General features: G+C 37.8%; 1 long non-coding RNA gene across 1 annotated transcript; it reads left to right on the top strand.

Moving 5' to 3' along the window:
* Nucleotides 1–7,120: 7,120 nt before the first annotated feature.
* On the top strand, nt 7,121–8,919 carry LOC133058434 (uncharacterized). The gene is made up of 3 exons (XR_009693336.1): nt 7,121–7,200; nt 7,915–8,061; nt 8,835–8,919. It is a non-coding gene; the product is annotated as an uncharacterized LOC133058434 (long non-coding RNA).
* Nucleotides 8,920–10,111: the final 1,192 nt, after the last annotated feature.

Raw genomic sequence — 10,111 nt, 5'->3', positions numbered from 1 at the left:
TGCATTCACATGCAGCAGGACATCTTGATAGCTTCCTAATTTTAGCTGTTATAAATAAAGCTGCCACAAACATTTGTGTGCAGGTTTTCATGCGGACATAAGTTTCCATCTTACTTTGGTAAATAAATAGCACAATGGCAGGTTTGTATGGTAAATGTATGTCTAGTTTTCTAAGAAACCACCAGACTCCACCACTTTGCATCCCCACTAGCAATGATGAGAGCCCCTGTCGCTCTACATCCTCTCCAGTGTCTACTGCTATTGTTTGTTCTGTATTTTTGCCATTCCCACAGGTGTGAAGCATCTCATTGTTGTTTTTAATTGGCAAGTCCCTAACGACATATGATGCTTGTGCTTATTTGCCATCTGTATGCTTCTTTGGTGTGTTGTCTATTCAGACCTTTTGCCCATTTTTCGACTAATTTGTTCATTTTCTTGCTGTTTTCAGAATTCTTTGTAGATTCTAGATAGCAGTACATTATCAGATATGTCTTTTACAAATAGTTTCTCCCAGTCTGTGACTCGTCTCTTCACTCTCTTGACAGAGAGACAGCTCTCTCTTTTGCAGAGCAGAACTCTTTAATTTTAATGAAATTCAATGTTTAATGTTAAACATTAATGTTAAATGTTTAATGAAGTTTAATTTTAATGAAGTCCAGTTTCTCAATTCTTTCATGTATCGTGCCTTTGGTGTTGTACCTAAAAAGTCATAACCAAACCCAAGGTCATCTAGATTTGCTCTTATGTTACCTTCTAAATAGTTTAGTTTTGTGTTTTGCGTTTAGATATGTGCTCCATTTTGAGTTAACTTTTGTAAAAGGTGTAAGGTCTGCATCTACCTTCATTTCTTTGCCTGTGGACGTCCAATTGTTTCAGCACCATCCGTTGGAAAGACTGCCTTTTTCCACTGAATTGCCTTTGCTCCTTGTCAAAGATCAGTTGACCGCTGTTGTGCTGGTCTGTTTCTGGGCTCCCTGTTCTGGTTCACTGGTCTGTTTTTCACCAACAACACCCCATCTTGGTTATTGTAGCTTTACAGTAAGTCTTGAAATCAAGAGTGCCAAACCCCTGACTTTGTTCTTCTCCTTCGATACCATGTTGGCTATTTTGGATCTTTGGCCTCTCCATAGAAAATTTAGAATCAGCTTGTAGATATTCATAAAAATTACTTGCTGACACTTTAACTGGGATTGTTGAATCTATGGATTAAGTTGGGAACAACTGAGATTTTCACAACATTCAGTCTTCCTGGCATGAACAAATAATCTCTCTCCATCTATTTTGCCTTCTTTGATATCTTTCATCAGTTTTTCAAATTTTCCTCATGTACATTACACATATTTTGCTTATATCCAAGTATTTCATTTGGGTGGATCCTAAAGCAAATGGTATTGTTTTTGATTTCACATTCTATTTGTTCATTGCAGATGCATAGAAACTGATTCACTTAACATATTAACATTGTATCCTTTAACCTTGCTATAATCAGTTATCAGTTCTGGTAAGTTTTTTATTATTTTGGATTTTCTACATAGACAATCCTGTCATCTGTGAACAGCTTCATTTATTCCTTCCCAACTTATATACCATTTTTTTCTTTTCTTCTGTTACTGAATTAGGTAGGAATTGAACTGTGATGTTGAAAAGGAATAGCAAGTGGGGAAATGCTAGTCTTTCTGATCTTAGTGGGAAAGCCTCTAGTTGTTCACTATTAAGTATGTTAGTTTTAAGCTTTTTGTAGATTTTTAAATCAAATTGACAAAGTTCCCCTATTATTAGTTTGCTGACAGTTTTTACCATGATGGATATTGGATTTTGTCAAATGCCTTTTCTGCATCTATTGGTATGATCACATCATGTTCTTTAAGCTGCTGATGTGATGAATTACATTAATTGATTTTAAAATGTCAAACTAGCCTTGCATATCTGGAATAAATCTGACTTGGTCATGGTGTATAATTCTTTTTATACATTTCTGGGTTCAGTTTGCTGATATTTTGTTGAGTATATTTGTATCTATATCCATGAGAGGTAATGGTCCATAGTTTTCTTGTGTCTTTCTCAGGCTTTGGTATTAGGCCAGTGTTGGTCTCAGAAAACGGTGCAGAAAGTATTCTCTCTACACCTGTCTTCTGGAAGAGATTGCAGAGAATATGTTGGATTTCTTACTTAAATCTTTGGTGAAATTCACCAGTGAGCTCATCCTGGCCTGGTGTTTCCTGCTTGGAAGTTATTATCAATTCAGTTTCTTTACTAGATGTAGGTTGTCTATTTCTCTTTGTGTGACTGGTGGCAAATTGCGCCTTTCAAGGAACTGGTCTATTTCATCTAGATTACCAAGTCTGTGGGCATAGCATCGTTCATAGTATTCCTCTATGACCTCATTCCCTAGAATTCCTCAACGATCCTATTGACAACCATGAGACCGGTAGCAACACTCTTCTTTCATTTCTGATATTATTAACTTGGGTCTCTTTTTTTCTTCGTTAGCTGAGCTAGAGGTTTGTTGATTGTAATGATATTGGTTTTCTCTACTTTATTTCCTGTTTTCATTGATTTCTGCATTAGCTTTTATTAGCATGGATCTTATTTCTCCTCTTATGCTTGTTTTGAATTTAGTTTGCTCTTCTTTTTTCTGGTTTCCTAGGCTTAGGTGATAATAAACTTCAGAACTTTCTTGTTAATACATGCATTCAATATTATAAATTCCCCTTTGAATATTTCTATTACTGTGACCTCAAATTTTGATTATGTTGTATTTTCATTTTAGTTCAAATATTTTTTGATATTTTTAAAATACATAAACTTCACCTTAATAATTACCAAGTACATTGTTCAGTGGTATTAAATATATCCATAATGTTGTATAATCATCACCCTCATAACTCTTCAATCTTTGAAGTGAAACTACACCCATTAAACAATAACTCCATGATTTTAATTACTCTTATCTCATAAAGTTGACCCACATAGTATTTGTCTTATGACTGGTTTATTTCATTTATCATAATGCACTCAAGATTCATGTAGCACAGGTAGGAATATTTCACTGTATGCATATACCACACTTTGCTTATTCATTCATCTGTCAATGGACACTTGTGTTGCTTCCACATTTTAGCTATTGTGAATAATGCTGCTGTGAACAGGAGTGTACAGATATCTCTGAGACCCTGCTTTGAATTCTTCTGGGTATATATCCAGAAGTGGTTACTGGATCATACAGAAACATTCCCACCGACAATGCACAAGGGTTGCCCTCTCTCCACATGCTTGCCAGTACTTACTGTCTTTTATAGCAACCACTCTAATGTGTGTGAGGTGGGCTCACTGTAGTTTTGATTTGCATTCCCTTAAGGGCCAGTGAAGTTGAGCTGCTTTTCTCATGTGCTTTTGGCTTTTTCTGTTGTTTTTTTTTTTTTTAAAAAGCACTTTGAATGTACCTGCCCACTGCCTCTGTTCTCCAAAGTTCTGGTGAGAAATCTGCTGGTAATCTTACTGAGAATCCTTTCTATACAATGACCTCAAAAGTCCCTGACGTTTGGAGGATAGGGTCTGTCATGCCTACCCTGGCTTCTAAAGGCTGTGTGCAGGCTGCCCCAGGAACACCTGCAGAGCTGCCGGCAGTGTGGCTGGGGCAGGGGCGGGGGGAGCGGGGAGCGGCTGCTACTGTTCTGAGAACTGAAATCGACCAAAATCAACCACAGTTTACCGTCCAAGTCTTCCCCCTGGAAGTGGCAAGACTTCAACAGACACCAGAGCTCCAACGTAGTTCCAACATAGTTCCATCAGACAGATCCTCCCAGGATGACTGTTGTCTCAACACAGATTCCTGTTGCCTCCTGGAACATCACCTTCCCAGAATCGTGTCGATAATTCAAAATACTTTTTCTCTTGAGACGTCTTCCTTGACTCATGAACTATTTAGAAGTGCGCTGTTTAATCTCTAAATATCTGGGGACTTTCCGGCTATCTTTTAGTTATTGATTTCTACTTTAATTCCATATGGTCTAAGAGCATACACTGTATGGTTTCTATGATTTTGAATGTGTTAAGGTATGTTTTGTGGCCCAGGATGTGGTCTGTCTTGGTGAGTGTTCCATGTGAGCTTGAAAAGAATGTGTATTCTGCTTTGTTGGATGAAGTAGTCTATGGATACTGATTATCCAGTTGGTTGATGGTGCTGTTGAGCTCAACTGTGTCCTTATTCATCTGCTGCTGGACCTGACCACCTCTGATGGGGGGATCAATGTCTCTGAACCGAGCTCCTCCATTTATCCTTGCAGTTCTATCAGTTTTTGCTTCATATATTTTGACACTCTGTTATTAGATGGATACACATTAAGGTTTGTTTTCTTGGAGAGCTGACCCCTTTAGACCTCTTTATTATTACGTAATGCTCTGTTACGTAATGATTCCTGGTGATTTTCCTTGTTTTGAAGTCTACTCTGTCTGAAGTTAATATAATGACTCCAGCTCTCTTTCGATTAAGGTTGGCTAAAAATTAACATATACATTTTTCTCTGCCCCTTAACTTTTAATCTATATGTGTCTTTACATTTAAAGTGGGGGTTCTTATAGACAATACATAGATGGTTTGTTTTTTTTTTGTTTTTTGATCCACTGTGACAATGTTTTAAATGGTACATTTAGACCACTTTCAAAGTGACTATTGATATATATAGCTGGGTTAATATCATCACATTAAAAAAATATATATATCATCATGGTTATTACTGTTTTCTGGTTGCCACCCTTGTTATTTGTTCCTATTTTTGTTTTCCACTCTTTTTCTGTCTTTTGTGGTTTTAATTATTTTATGATTCATTTTATCTCTTTTCTTGGTTATCAACTACAGTTCTTTTAACTTTCTGTCAGTGGTTGCAATATACCTTTACAACCAATCCAAGTTCACTTCTGAATAACAACATTTCACTTCACAGGTAGCACAAGTGCCTTATAATAACAAAACAGTCCTAATCCCTATCTCCCATCCCTTGCATCTTTGCTGTTACTAATTTCATTTATACATAAACTGTAAACATCAAATACATTGCTATGATTTTGAAAGAAGTATCTATTAACTCAGTTAACAATAATAAAAGTTTTAATTTTACCTTCACTTATTCCTTCTCTAATGCATTTACAACTTTCATGTAGATCCAAGTTTCTGACCAATATCATTATACTTATGTCTGAAGAACCTTTAACATTCCTTGTGAGACAGGTCTACTGAGAGAAGTTCCCTCATCTTTTGCTTGAGAAACGCTTTCTCTATTACTTTTGAAAGAGAGTTTTGCAGGATACAGAATTTTTAGATTGATGGGTTTTTTTTTTTTTTCCTCTCTCAACTCCTTAAATGTTTATTCTCCTGCTTGCATGGTTTCTGGGGAGAACTTGTGTATGACTCTCATCTCTCCTATAAATAAGGTCCTTTTCTGGCTTCTTTCAAGACTTTATCTTTGACATCTGTAGTTTAATATGATTCACCTTGGTGTAGTTTTATTGGCATTTCTCCCACTTGGTGCTCTCTGAGCTTCCCAGCTCTGTAGCTTGGTGTCTGACTAACTTGAAATTCTGTTATCATCGTTTTAAGTATTTTTTCTGTTACTTTCTTTCTTCTTTCTGGTACTCCCAATGCATGTATGTTACATCTTTAATTGTCATCCTGTGGTCCCTGGATAGTGTTCCTTTTTACTCCCAGTCTTTTTCTGCTTTGTAGCTTTAAACATTTCTGTGGACATATCCTCAAGCTTAGAGTCTTTCCTCAGCCCTGTCCAGTCCACTGAGCCTATTGAAGGCACTCTTCATTTCTGTTAGTGTTTTTCATTTTTGGCACTTTTCATTTTTTCATAGAATTTCAATCTTTCTCCTCACATTTGTTCTTGCATGTTGTCTACTTTTCCCATTAGAGACCACAGAATATTAATCAGAGTTTTTCTAAATTCCTGACATGATCATTCCAATATCCCTGCTATATCTGAATCTAATTTTGAGACTTGTTCTGTCTCTTCAAACTATGTTTTTCACCTTTTTTGTGTGCCTTGCTGTTTTTCTGTTGTTGTTGGAAGCTAGACATGACATGCTGGGTAAAGGAAGCCAGTACTGGTCCCCACAAGCTTCTGCTCTGGTACATTGTGACTCTCTGCATTTGTCTGTGTTTCCAATTTTGAGGGAAGTAGCCTGCCTTGGGACCTCAATTCTCTGACAAATCTAAGAACTGACTTCCTTTTCATGCAGCTTTTTACTTGTTAATACAGAGTAACAACTTCTAAGCTCCTTATGTACCAGACTGGAAGTCCTATACTATTTTTAAAATGTCCAACAATATAGAAATGTACTAAGCAGAAAAGTCAAAGTCCCCAACAAACAACTGCCTAATAGCTTGAAATCTTTAGAATATCTGGAACCTTTAGAATCTTCTTCTAAGCACATGCACTTTTACAAATAATACGTTTCACAAAATAGGATCCTATACAGCCTACCCCTGATATCGTGGACACCTTTAGTATAGACATGGGTGTTTTATGGGTGTTGTAACAGTCTCTCTTACTAGCAATTTTTCATTTGTTTTCACCTAAACTTAATCAGTCCCTACTGAAATATATTAGTTATTTCAGAAATGCAAACTTTAAAATAAATACCATTACACTGAATAGCTCTTACATGTAACTTTGTCTACTTGAGCATTTCCATAGGATAAACTTCTATAGGAAGCTCTGCTGGGTCAATGGTTAGATACACTTTAACTTTTCCTATGTACTTCCAAACCATTCTCTGAAATGGCTGTTAAATGTACATTCTTAAAACAGTGTTCAGAGGTAGCATTTCTCAATACTATCCCCGCCCCAGGTACTTTTAAGTCTTTGCCAATCTGATAACTAACAAGGAATATCTAACTGTGGTTTGTACTTTATTGATTGGCAGAAAGAGTGAATATTTTTCTTGTTATCAGTAATGTGATTTCTTCTTTAAGAATTTCACAAATTTCACTAGGTTACATAGGGATGGTTTAATTTTTTTAATGGAATATAGAGAATAGTAAACTTAAACTATGGAAATCCTTAATCCTAGGTATTATTGTCAAAGTTATATGGCCCACAAGGAACATTCTATTTCACTTCACATTCACCTGGTGAACACATCATTTGCTTACAATCTAATTCTACAAGGCTTGTGTCATTCGGAGGGAGTAAGCTGGTAAGTAAATGCCCTCATGTCCTTGCAGATGAACAGCGTCAGCATTACTCAGGTGTGACAATGATATGCAGAATAATTACGTCCAGGCCATATTAAAGTCCTGCACCCAGATCTCAGCATAGCACCTAAAGAGGGAGTTGAAGAGCTTGGAAGGGGTTCAAAGCAGAGCCACGAAGTTGATTAAAGGGCTTGAAAAATGAGAACTGGGAGGGAAGGTTGAGAACTGTGATTATTCAGGCTTGAAAACAATTGAAGGCTGAAGGGTGAATTAATAATGGAATTCCAATAAATGAAACTCTTACACGGTAGATGGTGATTGGATATTTTCTAAAGGTTCTGAGAACAGATGGAGAATTTGTATGTTAGCATCAGAAATTTAGTTATATGTAGAGAACCTTTCCCTGAGAGTAATCAAATTGTCTCAGGGCCAAAGGCACGTGCCCAGAACTCTAGAGGACATAGCTCAGGAAGGTGTAGTTGCTCTGGGCAGCAGGTACCATTTAATACATTATTGTGACAACGAAAGACTCCTGAGTGTAACCTGGAATGCAGCGGCAGTGAAGCAGAAAGAGAATGGAGTATTTACTCTCAGAAAGGTGCGGGGGCTGGGGCACTGGAGAAAAAGGACGGACTGGTAGGACACAATGAGGGAAAAACAAGGAAAATGAGCGAGCCACATGAAAACATGCTTCTTCCCTTTTACTGTTTGTACAGCGGATCCACTTAGATATTCGAGTCGGAGAACATGACCTTGATACATCCATTACTCAAGCAAAGGACAAAGTTAATGAAGTTAGCTTCAAGCTTGAACATCTAATCGAGCAAATTGAGCAAATAGTCAAAGAACAGAACTATCAAAGGGTCAGTCTGCCTAATCAGCTTACACCCCCTCTTCCTGCCAGGAACATAATTCTTGACTAAGCCCCTGAACCAGGGAAAGAGTAAATTGCCTGTTTCCTGGGTTTCTCCAGGACTGTGTAGATGTGCAGGGTTGGTGGGGGTACTCTTCTGCCGTCTGCTGGACTATGAGCTCCTCTAGGAAAGGGACCGTGGCTCGCTCGCCTCAGGGGTGTGAGCTCACAGATGAATAAATAAGGGCTTCCAACACACCCTGTGCATCTGCAGTCGAGGGTGCCCACTTTCTACAGCATTATTTTGTTCCTGTGACATTATGTGTTTCCCAGGTCACTGTGTTCAGTGCACCCTGCTTGGATGTGGGCCTGAATCTGCCCCCACTCACTAACCTTCTGCTGTCTCTAAGCTTCACCTTCCTTATCTGGAAAATAAAATGAGTACAGTGTCCAGCTTAAAGTAAAGTAAGAACTGGAACGATAAAAAAAAGTATCAATTAGGCAATAGACACTTTGATGCTAACAAATAAAACATGTGATATCAATACGATATCAAATATGATATTTTACACCAAAGTATCAAAGTATGTTTTATAAGGTTGACGCCCCCTCCTTATCTTTGGCTAAAAACACACCTTAGCTCAGAAAAATCATATACTGCTCTTTGGCATAAGATATTACCTGGGTGACATTAAGTACCTTGAATATATACAGCACCTTCCCCTCAAATTCATGCATGAAGCACCTTAAGAAACCTAACCTGAATATTTCTCTTCTATATAGGACCGTGAAGAAAAATTTCGAATGACCAGTGAAGATACAAACAGCAACGTCTTATGGTGGGCATTTATACAAACATTAATCTTTATCTCAGTTGGAATTTTCCAAATGAAGTCCCTTAAAGACTTCTTTATAGCTAAGAAACTTGTATAAAAATAAAAAGTAAAGGCAAATAATTACCTTCTACTTTGCATAATGTTTGATTTAATAAAATATATTCATAAGTATGCATTGTTTTCTGATTTCAAAGACATCTAAGGTTGGAATTGATGTTATAGCATTGTAACACTGATAAAATGTCCAATAGTCACGTATGGATGTGAGAGTTGGACTACAAAGAAGGCTGAGTGCTGAAGAATCGATACTTTCGAACTGTGGTGTTGAAGAAGACTCTTGAGAGTCCCTTGGACAGCAAGGAGATCAAACCAGTCAATCCTCAAGGAAATCAACCCTGAATATTCAGTGGAAGGACCACTGATGCTGAAGCAGAAGCTCCACTACTTAGGCCACCTAAAGCAAAGAGCTGACTCACTGGAAGACTCTGATGCTGGGAAAGACTGAAAGCAGGAGAAGGGGACAACAGTGGGTGAGATGGTTGGATGGCATCAATGGACATGAATTTGAGCAAGTTCTGGGAGTTGGTGAAGATCAGGGAAGCCTGGTGTGCTGCAGTCCATGGGGTCACAGAGTCCAGACATGACCAACAGACTGAACAACAACACTGATAAAATGTCACTTTAACAATACAGCTTCTGAGTTTGACAGAATAAACACATGATTCTGTTCTTAAACTTGGAATAGATCAGCCCTGTCCAACAGAAATAAAATGTGAGCCATATATGTAAATTTTAATTTTTCTGGTTGCACATTAAACAATGTTTTTTAAAGAGTAAAATTAACCCTAGTGACATATACTTAACCTAATACATCAAATACACTACCATTTTAACATGTAATCAATACAAAATTACTAATGAGATAGTTTACTTTTCTTTCTTGATAAGAAGTCTTGGAAACTCAGGTGTATTTTGCAATCAAAGCATATCTCAACTTGGACCCAGTCCCATTTCAAGGTCCAATGGCCACAGGAGGCTCTTGGCTGCAGCCTGGGACAGAGGGGGTACATATCTTCCCTAACGCACTCCAGTCAGTTATCCTGAATCTCTGAGTCTTCCCGTTTCCCTGAAAGAAGGCCACTTTTCTCCATTTGCACAGAGACTTCCTCTCAACCAAGTTTGCTCCGCAGGTCCCACCTGATCCCCCTCCACCTGGATCAGGGC

The sequence above is a fragment of the Dama dama genome, chromosome 6 (assembly GCF_033118175.1).
Source record: "Dama dama isolate Ldn47 chromosome 6, ASM3311817v1, whole genome shotgun sequence".
NCBI classification, from domain to species: Eukaryota; Metazoa; Chordata; class Mammalia; order Artiodactyla; family Cervidae; genus Dama; species Dama dama.
Note: the sequence above shows the minus strand (reverse complement) of the source record. Positions and strands in the feature narration are given on the sequence as shown.